At 38.2% G+C, this 19071-nt stretch overlaps 1 protein-coding gene across 4 annotated transcripts in view; it reads right to left on the bottom strand.

Moving 5' to 3' along the window:
* The window catches only part of LOC104479324 (poly(rC)-binding protein 3), a 524839-nt gene that overhangs the window by 314354 nt on the left and 191414 nt on the right, over positions 1-19071 (bottom strand). The window contains exon 3 of one of the 4 annotated variants that reach the window (XM_086740457.1): positions 11657-11713. The exons of the other annotated variants lie outside the window; for them this stretch is intronic. The gene's annotated coding sequence lies outside the window, so the exon portion shown is untranslated. The remainder of the gene's footprint in view (positions 1-11656; positions 11714-19071) is intronic. 4 annotated transcript variants of the gene reach the window in all.

The following is a 19071-nucleotide window of genomic DNA, read 5'->3' as shown; positions in this document are numbered from 1 at the left end:
AACAGCTTGATCTTAATTTGAGTTAAATTTAGAAGCTACATCGCTCTCCACCCATTTTTCCAACTCATGTTTCCAAATTAAGTCCTAGGTGGCATAAAGAAATTGAAAAGTTAAACATGTAGTAAACATGCATAAATTACAATATACAGTAAAATCAGCTGTAAGCATGAGGAGTCTGTGCGGTCTCACTCTGAATGAAGCTCTAGGAAGAATAAGTAACTGAGCAGAAAAATTAATTTATGCACACAGTAAATGATCATCAGCTTGCAGAAGGGGCCCCATTGATTTTGCCATTTGATCTTTCATGAATGATTTTAGAAAAAGCCCCAAATCAATCTGTCAAGCAAATGCCAGGGAAGGATCAAGCTAAAACACTACCTGGTATTCTTCATAAACACAGGAAAGGTGCTACTGCTCAGATCCCTGCATGCAATTGCACTGGGAAATGTGAATACTCTCAATGGTAATGTCTTACTACGATTAAGCTTAAAAGCGAGAAACCAGCACATTTTGGCCAAAGACACGTGGTTATAGTCCAGATCTACAAACATATCTAAGCACATCACTGTTATTTAACACTCTCAACATGAGATTGGCTTACAAATGCTTTTGTTGGGAAGAGGGTCTCAGTGCTTCCAGCTTCTAATACCTACTGCTGGCCCACGGCTCCTACACAGCTGGGCAATTTCATTCTATTTAGCAAAGAGACTACAGCTAATTAAAAGCAATGTAGTCTTTTGGAAGGCAAAGAAAGTGGAGTATTAAACCTTTCCATCACTTCAAACCAAAATGCTCATTCAGTCTCTGCTAAAAAATTTGGAGTAAACAAAGCCACACTGACTGCAAAATGTAGGCTTTAAAAATATTTGACATATACTGAAATCATGGATATATTTAAATGTCACTTTCTTCTTTCTTAGAACAGTTCTATAGATATTTCAAAAACGTCAAAGGAAAAGAAACATGCCACAAACTGCAACATCTGCAGCCTTTGAAGTACATGTGGAAGACAACTCCAGCTAAGTTAAATGTTCCTGGTAAAAACAGTGTACATTTAGCTACAGGTGGGCTGCAGTACATCTCCTCTTCAGCTAGGCAACTGCTGTCTTCCATACCACCAACCATCCCCAGCTGTGGGAATTTTGAAAGTGATCTTTTGCAGATACCCAAGTCAGAACAAAAGACACGGATGTTCATTGGTACTGATGGCTTTCAGTCCTAGAAGCGTGTCACAGTTTAGCTCCACTCAGGACCAAGCTATGAAGTCTCTTGCTCAGTCCCCCCACCCTCCAGTGGGACAGGGAGGATAATTGGTAAAGAAAAGGCAGCAAAACTCGTGGGTTGAGATGGAAAAAAACAAAAAATAAATTTAAGAGAAAAAAAACAGGAGAAAACAAAACAGAGATGGAAAAACCAATATAGTACAATAGCTCACAGCAAATCCCAATGCCCGGTTTCCTCCCAAGTATCAGGAGGGTCCCCTCAGCACCCTCCTCACTTATATACTGAGCATATGTCACATGGGATGGAACAGCCCTTTGGCCAATTTGGGTAAACTTACCCCAGCTGTTGGCTAATTAGTAAACTATCCCAACTGTGCACCCCAGCCATAGGGGCCACCAGCTCCAGTTCTCCTCCCAGCTCAGGTAAAAGTCAACTCTGTCCTAGCCAGAAAAAGGACAAAGTGAGACTCCTGGTCCAATTTAGTTCATTTCACTAAGGGGGGGGGGGGGGGGGGGAAGAAAAGTTATACAAGTCCTCTCATGCCCCAGCTGTATTAGTCTTAGGTGACTGCTACGAGTAATTAGCTTTGACTTGTGCTTCCAGCACTGTCCTTGCCCAGAGAAGTCAAAGACTTTATTAAGGAAAATATATAACTGCTGCCAACCACTCCATTTTATTGAGCTTTACTCCCATTTTTTTTTTTCTCCTGGAAAACAAGTTTATTAGTGCATTCAGCCTGCTTCAAATCCCCACACTACTGAATTGCCAATCACTGGAAAAAGGTTCTTTAAAACTGCTGGTGTGGTCCCACCCAAGCTAGTCAAGGGATGACACTGTGGGGAAGAAAAGGACCTAGCTCTTATTCAAATGTTCATTCATCTGGAGAGGTATATATATGGGAAACATAGTTGTCAGAATCTAGACATTTTACAGTGAAAATACTGAAAATATTTCTAATTGCTGACTCATAGCTTTGCAGTATGATATCAGTAAACAAAACTACTACATTGCAAGTTTTAAAGAATAATAAACTGTAAAGTCCAGATAAAGAAACAGTTACACCACTGGGGTTTTTTTTTGTTGCTGTTCTGGTTTGGTTTTGTTTTTTTACAAAAGACAATCCCAACAATAAAAAAAAGTTTTTGAGTTCTTGTTTTGTAAGTACAGGAAATATTTTTTGAAAGGAAGAAGCTAATTAATGTACTGATGACAATCCAAAATATTTCAAGATTCAAAAAAAAAAAGTTTGAAACAATCTTCCAGCTTGGAAACTCTTATTTTTGTACAAAAGAAAACATCTTCACAAAAAAAAAAAAATGGCTTCTAGGGTGTTTAAGACTCCATTCATAAAATGGGGAATAACATAAGTTGCTTCAGAAAAAAAATCTGAAAGAGCATATTTTGTAAGTCATGAAAAGCTCAAGAGTGTTTCTTTTTTGTTGATTTTTCCACATTGCATAATATTGAACTAAAATTATGTCTTCAACAATGTGAAAAGTTGGAGGGGAAAAATAGCTGTCTTGAACAAGATCTGATTTTGACTTTGCAATCATGTTTATTCTCTACAGAAAGAAAGAAATGCATACTTTTAGAGAAACTAAATTTTTGTTGGGGATGAAACAACACAGAAGAGCAGTAAATGTTTAACCAGGAAATATCTCAAAAGCTTTTTCAGTTTCATACAGATCCAGTACCTTTTTTATCTGAACATCTTGTCTGTGCATTTTACAAATTTCCTAGCTGTTATAATTCTCCCAGACTGATAGCTCCCAGCAGAGCCAGGTAGCAGCGGGGCCTCATTGTGCCAGCCACAACACAAAGCACGATGGCAGATGTTTTATCTGCCCCAAATTGCTTATAGTCCAGTGGCCGTGACACATTGCTGGCTGGTGATAGCGCAGTCGCAGCTGTGAAACTGGCCCTTCTCCAGTAATGTTGCCACTATTTCCTACAAAGAGTTAAATTAATATTTATCAGTTCTGTGCAGAAAGGTTTCATTCTGAAGACAATCAAGCATTTGAGATCTCTTCAGCCACTGACTGCTCCAGAAACCAACACGTTACCCAGGCTCCAGGCTCTGCTTTCACCAGCACAGCGTACTCCACAGCCCTCTGGAAGCCATCTGTGCAGAGTCCTTTCAGACACAGTTATTTCATTTGGAAAAGCAGCTGAGGCTTTTTGCTCCCTGTGCAGTATTTCTGCTCCCAAATTGCAAGTGATCACAATTTCGTGAGAAGCAGTTTAGAAGTGGAAGAAAAACAAGCAAAAAAAAAAAAAAATAAAATAAAAGCCAGGTTGGTTACTTTCTCTATGTAAAAAATTGTAAGTTTGCTACAGAAGATGCTTGCTGAATACCTGCATTTACTGCAACACTGAATGAATGCCCTGGTTTTGTCTCCACCTTTCATTTAAAAAAATGGAATCAGAATTCTTGCACACTTGCTCATCTGCAAGGTTGGGACCTTCTGATAATCTTTAGTTTGAAAAATCCGTGAACTGCAGAGTCACTGATACACCACTACTTAAGCACAGGGTTATCTTTTAAAAATGGATTTCAAATGACATTGATACAGAAGCAGTACTGTTTCCATCCATACCTTGCACCTACAGAAGGTTTTTGCCGCTTCAGAGTTAATTCAGCGTTCAGCCAAAAAATGTAAATGGCACTGCCTAGCAAGGAGGAAGCAACTCCTAAAACTGATTTGCTTTAGAGGAAACTTCTGCTCTGTTGATGGTGAATCCCTTTCAGAAGGTTTATCTTCCATCACTCAACCCCACCCTTCGGCAGCTGGAGATGGTGTTCAGTCAAGTCTCTCTTCAAGCAGTAATAAAAAGATTTAAAAAGTTATCGTACAAAAACCTGATACATGAATAATGGGCTGCTGCTTAACACCTGCATAATTATTACATCCAGGCTATATCTTTTCTACAGGCATTTTTAATTCATCTCTAAGAGGATTTATGGAATGGATACACTATCTGAAAAACAGATGATGAGGTCAGTGCAGCCCAAGGTAATTCATTTAAGCTTTTACAATTAACATGCACACTGGAAGCACTGGAAAGGTCTCAGCAGAGCAGTGGATTTGTCAAGCACTCCCCCTCTCTCCCATATGCATTTGCAAGGGGACGTAATGGAAGACCAACAGCGAGTACAGCGATATTGTGCAAATTGGAAAGCCACAGATGGACAGCTCTGGGAGAGGATGGTACAAACAAACATGGCACAAAGAAGCACCAGGTACAGAATTTTTTATTTGTTGCAGTACATTTCATCAGTGAGAAAGTCTTCAGAGTACAGCTTTGCTAAATGCACCTTGTTGAGAATGACGTGGGCTTCACTGTCTCTTCATAGTTAACTTTCAACTGCCACACTTTAATGGCAGAATTCATTGAACTTTTGTCTGTTTTTAAAAGAAATACCCCTTAAAACATTACCCTTTGTCGAGTACTATTATTTCTATCTGCCTCTGCAAACACAAAAAGAGCAGTTCAGATGCTATGTTGTTACAGATGGGGCTGCATAGGATGAATGAGGGAAATACTAGGACGTTGTATTAAACCTGAACTCCACGCACAGTGCTGACCTGGAACTGGGGCACCACTGTGGGAGCCGGCACTCTCTGGGGAAGCTGCTAGTCTTTTGAATTCGAGCTTGGAAAGAAGTCTCTAAGGTGAACTGAAAGCCTAAGGATTCACACAGATCTACTAATACATGTGTAAGCTACACTATATAGGATACCTCCTGACGGAGAGACAGCATCATATAATTATTGTTAAATTAAAAACAGCGCTGAAGGAGGAGGAGAAGTGGAAGGAAGGAAAAGAAATCAGAAAAGGAGAGACTCAGGAGATTAATTAGTAGAGAAGAGAATCAGTGGTTTCATTTTCACTTTGCCCCCCAGACCTTGGTAAAGCTTGTAGCTCAGCTTACTACATATAGAAATGTGTGCCTTCCTGCAGGTGTTTTTCAGTGATTTGGATGGGAAAAAATTCTCTTGTTGGGGGAAGACAAAGGGAGAGGGCAGAACATCCTCCTGCTCCACTAAGATTGAAATTGTATTTCAGATTCAACTAAGTCTGCAACAGGACAAAAGATACACGGTTCTGAATCTGAACTTGGCATTAAATACGCTTACTTAATTTCAGCATTAGTGGTTGGACATGAAATAGCAGTCATTTATTTCCTGGTTTATTAGTGGCACCAGTCTCTGAAAGCTAACTTGGTTTCCTAGACACAGTTGGCAGGAAGGTTGGATTTTGTGAGACACCATTATTATCCTTCCCACCACCCCTGCCACATCTTTACATCAGAAACAAACCAAAAACTGTTTGTAAATTACCAACAAAACAGAAACACAAACATTTTTAATTTCAGAAAAAAAACAGAATAGAGTGTCTGACACAGAATACCCTCCATTGTTTGGCTCTGTCATCTTTATGCCAGCTGAACAAGAGAAAATTGGGGTCAAATTGAGAGGTGCTTTCAGCTACATGATACCAATTCAAAGGTAAATCACGACTAAAACAGACAACTGCCTATTAAGTCTATGAAAAGGACAGACGTTTTCTGAGAGGGAGAGGAGGGGTTACTATTCACCAACATTAAATCTGAGTGATCTGCCAGGAACTTTCACAGGGAGAGCACTGAGCAGCAAAGCTTGTCCAAAATGGATACTAATATGTTGTCAAGCCACCGTGACAGATCCATTATGGGTCAGCAGCTTAGCAAAATGAACTCGATCTCAACTGTCTCACAATATAAATGCCACAAGCTCAGAAGGAGCTGAGCTTCCTGTTCCCCCATCCCTTCCTCTGAGGTTAGCAAGAAAGAGTTGGCATCAAAGAGAAGCAGCAGGTGAAGGAAAGCCTTGTCCGAAAGAACAACCATCCCGGGAAAGACCCTCCTCGTCACATGCCAAATCTGCCGTGCTGTGAGACTACACACTTTCAAACACATACGCTCTTACAGTTGCTCTCTGTTTCCAGAAAGGAAACTTCAGTGCAGTTACAGACAAGAAACATCTGTTTGCATATAATTTCTCATGTTACACCAAAATGTCATAGCACATGACATTTTTTTCCTACCGTGAACTAATAATGAAAGGGCACAAAAAGAATAATGACCTAGTGCTGGTAGCAACTTGGAACTTGCTAAGTGACATTTCCCCAGAGGTATTACCAGTAATACTTCCAAACTCAGTTGATGAGGTAAACATGTGACACATATGGATAAGTGAAAGCTAGATATTATAAAATGTATTTGATTTTCAAACACAGAATATTTAACACAAAATTAAGTTTTATGGTAACAGTTAAGGGCACATTACAAATTTTGCTCACACTTACATGAATGTTCAGCAAAATGCATTTCAGTATATGCTTGAGTCTTATTAAGGTGTCAAGAACATGAGCCCGGTGATTTGCTGAGCCATGGCATCAGCCAGCAACTCAGCAGCCAAACTCAAAGGATCCTCAGAATAAACCAGAGCAGCAAGGCAGCAGGGTGGGGACTGAGAAAAGGTGAAGTATGTTACCTCTGCTCTTCAGGAGGATTTCTCTCACACTGTGATAAATTTATTAGGAGATAGTAATTTACAAGATTTCCTATGTTTTTTTTTTCCTTTTAAAAATAACAAACTTTGCCACTTTCTTCAGGTCCATCCATTCCAAGGGACCTGCTAGAGCAGGCACCAAAGTTTCGTAGAGGATGTCTTGCTAATTCGGCATAGTACGAACATTGCCACATGTGTAGATCCAAGTGCCGGGACATGTGGAAAAGCATATCAGAACAAAGGCTCAAATACACCTTGCTAGCCAACATGATGAGACACTCCAGTGCAGCATGTGCCCTCATTGTAGAAGATACAGACTACTCGTTTATTAAAATTTGACCCTAGCCCTGCTCCAAATTGCATGTTTAATGCCACAAAATATGAAGAATAAATTACTCTCTCCTGGATCATGATCAGCCAGCTCTATATATTGTTGCACAGGACCATGTAATGCTGATAAAGCACACAAACAAAAAGTTTCATGCACAAACTTGCAGATAAGAATCACTTTTCTCTTTTTTTCCTCTTTCTATTCTCCATCCTCCCTCTTTTCCAATGCTGCAGCACAATAGTGATCCACCTACAGGTGAGGTCTTACTGCAGAAACACTGCTTTTCCACTCCAGTCAATAAATGGACTGACAGCTGACACTGGCTCCTAACCTTAGCTGAGGTCCAACACTGCAGCCCAGCCAGCCCTGCGTGGCTCATTCATGGGGCGAGGATTCCTCAGTCAAATCCAAGGGTTGGTGAACATTTGTCATATAAACCAAATACTCTCTCACATAGTTGCCTGAAGGACTCTAAAGTGACCTGAGTAATTCAGCAATCATATCCACTCCTTGTCCACCCACACATTTTTTTTTAAAGTACGCAGTACAGTAATGCTTTTTAAACACCTATGTACCTTGATATTTGTGGGAGTGAGTATACTAGTGTCAATTCTAGCTTTGGAGGGTTTTTGAGATGGAGAAGAAGGGCATTTGCTTTTCTTAAACTGGCCAAGTTCTCACTGGCCAGGAAATTTTTTGTTTTGTTTTGTCTGGGTTTTATGGGTCTTTTAAACTTAAATAGTTATATTATTGTTCTTAACCCTTATTAGATATTCAATATAATAGACTGAAAATTTTACGCCTAAATCTCAAAGGACTGCATTGGATTACCAGTACCATTTGATGAAAGTGCTCTCCAATTTTTCAGCGTGCCTGTATCAAATGAAGAGATATCAACTTATGGAAAGATTTGTCTCAACTAAGTTACCATTGTCAAATGATGACCTTATGGGACTGGATGAAGAAAGAGCCATTAACAAACTGGTAGAGTGCCATGAAACCAAAGGAGAAACATAATGAGACATCAACCAGAATAGCATTAACTAAAAAAAAAAAAGCCAAACAAACAAACCAAGCAAACCAACAATCCACACAGAAAAAAAAAAAAAAAAAATAAAACAGCTTCCAATCTTCAGTATTTACTACACATATAATGGCAGGTTGTTAATTTTACTGATATCTTTCTGAGCCTCTGCACACTGCAGTGTCCCTTGATAGAAACAACACTGGCAAAACAGAAGTAGCTTCATTTCAGGAGTTCTGTCTCCACTAAAAGTTTATCTTAGTTTTTCTAAACTCCCAGTTCTTCTCTGTGAGGAACAGTACTCAACATAAGGCTGCTGAACCATAAATACTGACAACACTGTAATAAATAATTGAAATAATTAATTTAAAAGCAAAGCAATACAGGAAAAAAAAATCCAATTAAGAATAAAACCTGGATATGTTGAAATCCCTTCACGTGTTCAGTTATTCTGGTTAACACATGATAAGCATGTTAAAAACACTGTTTAAAAAAAAATCAAGGTTCAGCAAAATAAGTTTATGGCAACCTCTTTTTTAATGAAAATGTGTAAAGATAATGAAGATCATCTTGTGATGACTAATTTTTAAAGGCAAATTTGCTCTAACTTCTTACACATATAGCGCATGTTCATTGCACAATTTACCTTTTTCAGCACCTCTCCTGTACTTTTGAACAATTAGACGATGATCCTTCATTTTCTAAACACACCAGTTATCAGCATTATTCCCTAACAGATAAGCAACTTTTCACAATTTCCTTTGGCAGATTAGATTCTATTCTGCCATCCTTAGAGGACCTGTCTGAACCTGGCCTCTATGTCTCTGATTTCTTCCCCTTTGTCCTTTTGCTCTGTTCAAGCCATACAACTGGCAATTAAAGCAGAATGATTCAAAAAGGGGAGCTCCCATCACAACAGGTAATGAAGCACTAGGAACGAGAGAAGCCTAATGCACCAAGCCAGGGATAATGAAGAACACTTAATTGTATTTCTTCACTTTCCCATTAGCTTCTCATTGGAGCTCCTCTCCACTATAAACTCTGCCACTGAGCTCTCAGCGTTTGGGCTCTCTATCTTCCTCTCAGCTCTCCATTTCCAGCTTGCTGGAATTTCCTTCCCTGCACCAGCTGCCAGTGTCTGCCTTCCCTTTTCAGCAAAGTGCTAGTCCTCTTGCAAGAATAAAACTCTCTCCATCTCTGTCCCCACATAATGAGTCATATACACATAAAATCCAGTGGCTGACATCTATTTTCCCGATTTTTTTTTCTAGGAGATTAATAATGTTAGTTTGAAAAATTTTAAGTGTGTTCCATGGCTTGACAGGATTGTGTGTGTGTCACAGAGTGGTATTCCATCACCCTCATGTTTCCAGTTCCAGCCTGCAGCACAATTTGTATTCCATTTCCTCAAGATTAGACCTTCCAAAACATTGGACACTTGCTCCTGACACAGAGAGGGGAAAATTTGAACCTGTAAACTTAGCCTCTTTTGCTGAAAGATCTATCTATAAAATACCTAGATCTTTCATGATACAGAGGAGATACACACACACATGCACTCACACAAAGAAGAAAATATCTTCTGAAAAGATGAGCTTATGGAGTGTACTCTGCTGAGATGAATCCTTCTCTTTCTGCAGGGAAGGAAAGAATAACATATTTCTGCAGCACCATTTTTCCTTTTTCTACTTCCCACAAGCAAGCAAGAATTGATTTATCCAGTCCATAATAAAAGTCAACATAGCAATGGAAAACCACATCCACTTGATCCAGCGTTACCAATCACACTTACACAACACACACGTAACACCAATTTCTCTCATGCACTCCTACAGTGAGTGCACCTCTCATTTGAGGAATTCATGCTTAGACCACATGAAGTACCTGCCTGTATAACTTATCACAAGGTATTACACATGCACAAAGTTAAACTAAGTTTCACTCTGTCCAGGAAGGAATGAGTTTCTGAACGATAAATCACAACATACTGACATTTTAGAAGCTACTCAATCCACATGCAATACATTGGTCTGGATGGCAAACTGTTCTGCTGCTAAAAATGTTATTACATGTTTTATGTTCCCGATTATTAAATTGACTGTCACTTCATAATCCTAGTGTTGGATTGGTGCTACCAGTTTGCCTTTGATGGCCTGTAACAAATGAATGAAAAATGAAAGTTAAAAACCCCAAGCATATTTTATATCTTGCAAAGAAGCGATGGAAGTAAAACAGTCTGAATAGAATTAAACTCTCTCCTACACAACTTCATAAAAAGAAAGTTCTGAAATATCAAAAAAGTTCTAGAAATATATCATCACGTTCAGACTAGTAGAGAAAGCAGACATTTTTTCCTACCTTGATTTTTAAATCCTAACCATAAAAATCTGAATGTAGACAACAACGTATATTGTAAATAGAACTCAAAATCTTACTAGGAATAAATATCTTGTCTACATTACTTCAGAAGAAGTTACCCTGCGACTTGAAAAATTACATCATTAAGCAGTCTCCTAAACTGGATTTCAGAGATGACAAATTCATAGTTATTTGTAGTTTCCATATTTTTTTTCATACTTAGAAATTTCTACTGCAAGTTTCAGTTCATTTGTTTGTCAGATCAAATCTCTCCAATTAAACGCACTTCCCCACAATGCATCTGCTTGAGTGACACAAGTACTGGAGGACGCCTCAGATTGCCTAACCGCTTCTGACTGCCACAACCCTTCCAATAATCATTTCCACAGTGAATGTCCCTGCAACAAAGGGTTTCTAGAGCCTTACACAACCTGAAATCAAATCCTTTCACATTTCTCTCCACTATTTCTCTAGAATTAGAACAGCCTCTCATACTCCAGCACAAGCAAAACTCTTGTTTGGCCAAGCCACTGTTGCATGATTGTAAGACCAAACAGGTCTGTGGATCTGTGCCCTAAGTATTAAACAATAAAGTCCAGTGAGTAGCACAGTGTAAAACTCTACCCTTACTTTAGCCTCTCTTTTATGTACTAGTGACATGCTTGGATGCCTCCTTTACAACACTGCCCATCTGATTAAGTAGCTGAAGAGAAAAGAGAAACAGTGCCACTAAGTAATTCAGCATCATTGACTATTACTATACCCAAACAGTTATTTATTACTCTATAGGCATGTGGACTATGCATCAATTATACCAGGTTTTCTGAGGTGACACATCATCAACCCAAATATCCTTTTTCACACTAAAATATCTTACCCTCTTATTTCAGAAGTAAGGCATATTGAAGCTACTTTCTTTTTGTTCACTTATCTCCTGCCATATATTGTTTCTGAATAAAAAGCTCATTAATAGTAATTCAAACCTTGTTTTTGAAGTGTTGTTTAGAAGAGAGGGAAAGGAGGTAAATTTTCATTTCACTTCCACCAGTGTAAATGCAAAATAAGTAAAACATTATGTCTATAGTTTGCACTAACACTAATATAATGAAGATCAATATATATCATGTGGTAGTAATGCAGTAAGTCATGTCAAAATCAACTTACCTATCACATCAGACGTTCATGAATCACAATTCCGCCTCAATCCGAAGAGAACTTGACCTGTTGGATATGAAGCAATACATTTTCACCCATGATAAAGTCTTTGCCCCCTTTGGAACAGGTTAACAAGTCACAGACTTTTTTGGGGGGGCACAGGGAGAAGCAGCTCTTTGTCATCACAGAGACCTTGGCATTTCCAAACTTCGTTTTTGCTTTCTGTTAAAATTAAAATATTACAGATAACTTAGATTTCCCAGTCAGTAGTCTATCTTTTTAAATCTTTATATAGTGTTCACCGAGATTCAGCATTTGACTGTAAGAAATATCTTAGAAAGACTTATTAAAAAAACTCTGAAGGTTACAGATTGTAAAAAAATTTGTACACAGAAATTCTTACAGTGCCCTTTGAACAAATCTCAAAGACCAGAAAGCAAAATGTGCCGTTCTTCCTTTACTTGCTTTTCATCTTTCCTCCTTTCTACATATTATTTCTCTCTCAGAGTAAAATCAAAAGAAGGGAATGAAAAAGAAGGGGGAAAGAAATAATAAGGACCATCAGGGAGATGAGAGGTCTCTGTTTTCTGCCAACAGTACCATTATATTAATTGCATTTTTTTAAAATTAGATCTCTGAAAATCATAGCTGTCAAGTATTTAGTTTTCTTATATTCACATAACCTAACTGAGATTTAGAACAGTTTTGCTGAAATTTCTTGAGCTATAAAGCAAGGCAAACAAGACTCTCTAGTAGCCTGCGTTTACTAGAAAGTATGGAAAAATTAGAGGCGTCCAACCCTTGTTAATATATGTAAAACATATTGCTAATGCTAATATTGTTCTTAAAAAGAAAACAGGGCAAGTTTCAACTCTTTACTAGCATGACAGCAATATAACTATAATTTTTACTTTCTGACTGTGAGTTCGAGATGATACCATACACAATGTAGATCGTTTGGTGTACAGAATTGTAGTGTGCTATATTAATTGCCCCTGAAGTCAAGCACCAAAACTGGAATCCACTGTTACTGACTTAAATAGTTTCACTGACTCTGCTTAAGCAGCGCAAGAGATCTGGTTTCAGGGTAAGCTAGGAAAAGATACGCAAGTTGGGAACGTTTAACCTATGACACTCAACATTGATTTTTTTTTTTTTTACTCAATCTATATTAACATTGGCCTTCCTATTTTTCCCTTGGTCTTACGGGTGCAGGCAACTCCACTGCATCAGAATGAGGTCAGTAAACAAAGGCTCAATCCCATTTCTACTCAACAGAGTGGCAGAACTTCCATTAACTTGATAGGGAGCTATAGCAGCGCCTGACTGGCAAAAGATATCCTGCAGGCCCCCTTTTCTTGCCTTGGGCAGGGATTATAGGCATCAGTTTTTCAAAATATAAAAGAGGAAACAAAGAAAAAAAAAAAAACAAAAAACAAGCAGTTATTTGGGAGAGTTCAGAGAGGGGATTATTTCCATGGTTTGGTTTGTTTGTTTTGTGGCGAGCCGTGCTGACACATAGCTAAGTGCAAACAAGAAAGTAAAAACTAACACTATGTTCTATGCAGCAAGGGCAAAGCCAACAAGCTGGTTTTATAAAGCATCAGGAAGTTTCCTCAGGAATAATGCTGTCGAAGCATGCTTGCACAGTATAAAGAGGAAAGAGATGCAGGACTGAATAAATGATTGGAGGAGAAGAAGATTCCTAATGGACCAATTAAGGACCATCAACTTTTTGATACCGGCTGCAAGGAAATTGCCTTGTCACACACTTACACCTTCATACGAGAGGAAAGTTACACAGTTAGCCCTTTCTGCTGATTTGCATCACTTGTTTGCTATTACAACAGACTTCCTAGGGAACATTTCAGTCATTAAAACAGATGAGCTTGAAGCCAGCTGGACAATGCTCTGAAGCTCAGCTTAAACGCATCCACTGCTTTCGAACAATCCAAAGCAGATTCCCTCCCCTGCCATACACAAGCTATATTTCACTTTGTTTTACATTTCCTTAGTTCTGTGGCTTGAATAACTTTGAAGTAATATTTGCATTGGGTCCTTGGAAGCAGTCAAACCTCTGTCTTTCTAATTATTAAGAGTAGGAAATGAAACTATAATGTCTTTAGTAATATTACTCACTACATTTTTAGTCTATAGTGCCTTTCTCTTTACTTACATTTTTCATTAGAGGAAAGTTTATGCATTAGCCTCAGTCTAATGGAAATATATTAGCAACCTATTCAATCATTGATACATATGTTCATCTAGATTAAAAAAAAATTACCTTGAAAATTCACACGCATACAGATTTAATACACAATATTTTTCTTCTTTTAATTTCAAAACTTGTGTCCTCACATACAGAACTGAAATAACATTTCCTTTTTAGATCAAGACAGAGTTCATGACTCAATCTTCTCTTTGCTTGTTTCTTTCAAAAGGCCACACCACCTTTCAGTGCACAGCACGCAGTTATGCCATACTAACGAGGGAAAGGTCCTTGAATGAATCCTATTAAATGTGCTCAGGGCTCTGTTTGTCCACAGTACAGTTGTTTACAATAGGGAACATTTTATCTTTGGACTAGACCTTAGGAGTAGGAAATGTACTGTACGAAAGCTGATATGAATACAATTAGAAAAATGTGTAAGTCACACAAACCAGCATCCAATTTCTTAAGAGTTAAAGCTTTCAAAAAGAGTAATTTTCTAGAGTAATTACAAAAAGAGTAATATGGACTATTCTGCATGCAGTGTTATTCCATTTTCCTCTTAAAGTTGTTTTATGTTTATGTGTTGTTCCATACTCCCTCAAGTAAAAATTTTAAGACCCTCAACTTCTAAGTTATTATTCCACGATGTCTGAGACAAGACATTAATTTCCTGTTTCAAGTATGGGAAACAGCAACAGTTCAGATACCACACTGCCTCTAAACACACAGATTTGTTCAGCCACTGCTCTGCCCCTGTGCAGCACTTCCCAATGAGCCAGTCATGATGGGGTAAGTTGGGCAAAACTAGATGTCCTGGAGGATAAACTGCTCCCCCTCACCGAACGGACAGACAGACGCTCCAAGTCATGCAAGCCAGACTCAGAGATCTCTGTGGTGAAGATCCTCCATCAATGTCTTTCAAGGGACTGGGAGCCTTGGGGAGATGTTGCTAACATGAATTTTAAGAGAAATCCCATGATAGTGCTTCTTTTCTATGCCAGCCCATAGGGTGATGAAACTCAGTGATATAGTAATTACTGTGTCGTAACAGTGGTGCATTAGGAGTCAGTAACTCAAAGACAAAACAAAAAAAAAAAACAAAACACGTGGAAAAATGAGTTCTATGATTTGGGATCTAGCTTAAACTCATACAAGTCAGCACACTCTGCTATAGTGATCAACCAAGATAAATTTTCACTTTGCTCTGTTTCCTAGCCATGAAATACCATGAAGCAATAAATAAGGATTACTTCTTTTATCCAGCAAACCAGGAGACTACTGGCAATTTATCTGAAAGGAGAGGACTTTCAACAGAAACAAAAAAGGCCATGTTGATTAACATAATTCAGTATTTTCTTTTTAAAATTTGTTTAATATAATTGAGAAGTGGAAAGGTTGAGGACCCAAGTTATGCTATGCACTCAGAAGATACAGAATGAACATAAGCAATACAACCCAAGGTTCCAGCCATGACTCATTATCTATGGTCTTCTGAAAAAGAAAAAACCCAAACCACAAACCAAACCAACTGCCCAAATCTAAGATTAGCTTGTTAGATGGTTTAAGTAGTTTCCACTCATTCCACAGAACACAGCAAAGGGTTGCCAGTCTAAAAATATACATGTACATTCACAAAGTGAAGTTACACAACAAAGTTAGTTTCTTGAGGTATTCCCCCAACTTAATAGGTAACAATGATTTGCTACTGAAGATTTAAACCTGAAATTCTTTAATTTAATAAGCATGTGATCTCCATTGCTTTGTATGTTATGTAGGAATTTACATTTCCATAAATGACAGAAAGAAAGCAAAAAAAAAACCCTCTACCAAACCATTGTGGTGATGTTGTAAGACTGTTTGGTCTTTCTTTCTTTTTTTTTTTTTTTTTTTTTCTTTTTCATGGTTTGCCTTTGGGAACGCTTTATCTCCAAACTTTGAAAATACTGCAGTGTGTTAGAACACTGTCACAAGAAGCTGGATCTTGTTATTTCACTAACATGACTCTGAGAAACATTGCAAGTTAACAGATTTGGCTAAATAAGCAAACAAGGCAGAAATGGGGGAAGGAAAGCAGCTCTGAAACACAGCTCTCCATTGCAGTTACCAAAGGCTAAAACTAAGGTAACAGCTGCTAAAGGCATCAACATCACAATACTTTATATGTATTCAAAACATTTAACTACAATAACTCATACTATAGTAATTAATATTTCCTAACATGGTAAACTCAAGTAAACCATAATTATTGTGCAAACAGATTTCAGATGTAGCAAAGCGAAACCTAGTGACGTAAATGCGATAACTTCTTTGACAGCCTCAAACAGCTACGGTCAGGTACTGTGTGCTGGAAACAGTGGTTGTCATGCCAGACCAGTTCTTTGGATCACTGGCATACTGGAACTCATGGGAGCCCTGCATCTATCAGATTCCCATGAATCACTTAAAGAAAGAACGAAAATTAAACACGGTGCACTGAATTACAAAATGAGACTGGTGCTAACAATATGTCAGGAAGAGCATTAAAATGGAGCATTTAAAAATTCACATCTGGATTGAAAACAAACACAAAAGAGTCTCTAGCACATACAAGTCAGATACTTTGTAGTGCCAAGCTGCACTCTGATGGGCCTGTACTCAGATACTCGTAGCCTGCAAGCTCTCCTTCGAGAGTGTTTCTTAATTATTTGTATTGATGTTTTACAACTCTTTTTACAAGTCAGTAGGAGCTCTAGATACTCAAAAAAGGCTAAAAACAATATTTAAGTATCTAAATGTCAATTTATATATATATACACACATGTTTAAATACACATTTAGGTTCCAAATCTGTCAGCTATTAAACATTTGAGTCAAACTCTACCACTATATGCATTGTAGATCCCCGCACCTTAAGAAGTTTGTACTTCTGTGGGTTTTTTTCCTCTTAGCTCATAAGATTCTTCTCCCTTTATTTTTTAAAAATAAATACGTATTTTACTTCAGGTAATAAAATCAAATATATATAAAAACCCACCAGAAACCTAAATGACTCGGGGTAACAGCAGCAGAATATCTCAGCTTCTTAATTTTCTTCTGCACAAGCTCATTAATCATTTCAGAACTATAACATTTTGAAGGGTTAACATACACCCAAAATATTGACGATTTTAAAAGAGATCTTCATTACCTTTCAAAACACTTTGCCCATCTGTATCGCCCCTCCTTGTCAGACTTCAAAATCCAAGATCACAGCTGTATATGCAGGCTCTTTAGCCTTCCAAAACAGACATACAGAGGAAGTTCTAGAAATAATGCCTTCAGTAAAGGCAAAGGGCTTGGTATTGTCATACCCATTGAACAACTTCATTCATAACCACTGACTAAATCAATTATAGATGCTGACAGCTTTAGATCTATGTATTACGTTTTGGTGAATAAATGCCACTACATATTTAGCCTTTATAGAGCAAAGCTTTTATTTTGTGTATAAATCTGCGTTTAATGAGCCTTGAAAGAGATGATTGCTAAATAACAGCCTGCTGCATTCAAGCTCAACTGCCTCCAATTATATTGTTTATAATTATATAATTGTGCAATATAACGCGTGTCCAACAATCCCTGTGTTTTATTACCGCACAGCACTATGACACCGGCGTAAATCACCTTTTCACTTTCACAGTCAGCCTCTTCCATTTTGCTTACTCAGCCAACACAAATGCATGCGGAACTGCACTTTTGACTGCTGAATGCATCAAACCAGCTTACCAGCCTCAGCAGAAATAAGAAAGTAATGGAGGTGGTCAACTTGCAAAGATGAAAGGAGAAAGAAATGTACTGTCTATACAAGTAAGTGAGGGAGAAAAAAAAAAAAAAAAAAAGAAAAAAAAAAGGATTAGCTCAAAATTATATATGGTGTTTGTGAATTCTGTTTCTTCGGGTGTTTCTTGTTGGAAGATGCTTCTGAATACATTGCCTATCCAAAATTCCCATGAGTGCAAAGCAGCTAACATTGGCAAGTAATAGTTTTTTGCATTGTTCTCACTCCTAAATGGATACCGCAGCATTTGCTGTGATGGCTCTAAAATTAGCAAGAATCTTATTAGCAAACACCTACACCTACACAAATGTCTCCTCTTCCTCCATCTCCAAAGAACGTTTATTCTCTCTGTTCCATCATTTGAAAACTAACCCAACATTTAATCAGCAATTTAATACACTGGTACTCAGTATATACTCGCAATAATTCCTACCACAGAAATTTAAGCCCTAAAGTAATCCATAAAACTTCTCTTTGACCTAATCGGGACAGTATTTCTTTGTTTTGACATGACTTTTAGGGAATACCTTCTAAAGTAATAAAATTATTGTTTGTAAATGTGACAAAAGCCCCCTGCCTCCCTCCTACCTTCCCTTCAAACACACTCTCCACACAGGATTTTCTCCTTTTCTCTTCAGTCCACAGGTCCTCACACCCACAACACCCGGCCTTTTAACCAGTGAAGCTCTGGTACTGCAATCCCCTGTCAGAAGGGCTCCCGTCAGTCTCCCCATCAGTGGAGGGCAGCACACAACTACCTGCTATACTCTCACCCCTGTATTCTTTTTGCTCTTGGCCGCCTGTAAAGCATTGGCTTTGAGCTGGTCTGTGCTGACTTTTAAAGCCTGTAGCTTAGCCTTACTCCAAATCAATACAATGAATTTTGACAATCTGAAATAACAATGTTTTTAAGGTTTTCAGTGGCCTTAGGTGGCTAGTGGTTGAGCCTTAAAAAGGGGCTTCAGGTGTAAGGCTTCGCATCCTCTGAGCTACCCCAGCCTGTCCTCCTCCCTCCTCAGCATTAACACACCTTTAAAACTCCTGCATGGGGAGGCACAGCGGGACACCTCTCCCTGTACTCGATGACTCAAATCGTCGTCTTCTGAAATCTACTGTTCTCGTTATTTTAACAACTTGGACAATTTCCCAAATTGGGAGAAATTGGTTTAAAACTATGATTAATTTTTTTCAATGTTACCAATAAAATTACTGCAACAACTTTTCAGGTCAATTAACTTCACTATTGCACATCAGCTCCTAAACAGTCCCTTAACTAGAGTCAATAACTGCAGAAAAACAAGGTACCTGAACTTCTCTCAGGTTTAGTTGCTGTTTTGAAACCAAAGACTAAATTAAAAATTTACATGTAATTATAATTACGAAGTTGCTCTAAAATAATAGCTGTATTACTTTCTT

Source organism: Chlamydotis macqueenii, chromosome 2 (assembly GCF_036417535.1).
Source record: "Chlamydotis macqueenii isolate bChlMac1 chromosome 2, bChlMac1.mat, whole genome shotgun sequence".
Lineage (NCBI taxonomy): Eukaryota > Metazoa > Chordata > Aves > Otidiformes > Otididae > Chlamydotis > Chlamydotis macqueenii.
This window is presented reverse-complemented; position numbering and strand designations above follow the sequence as displayed.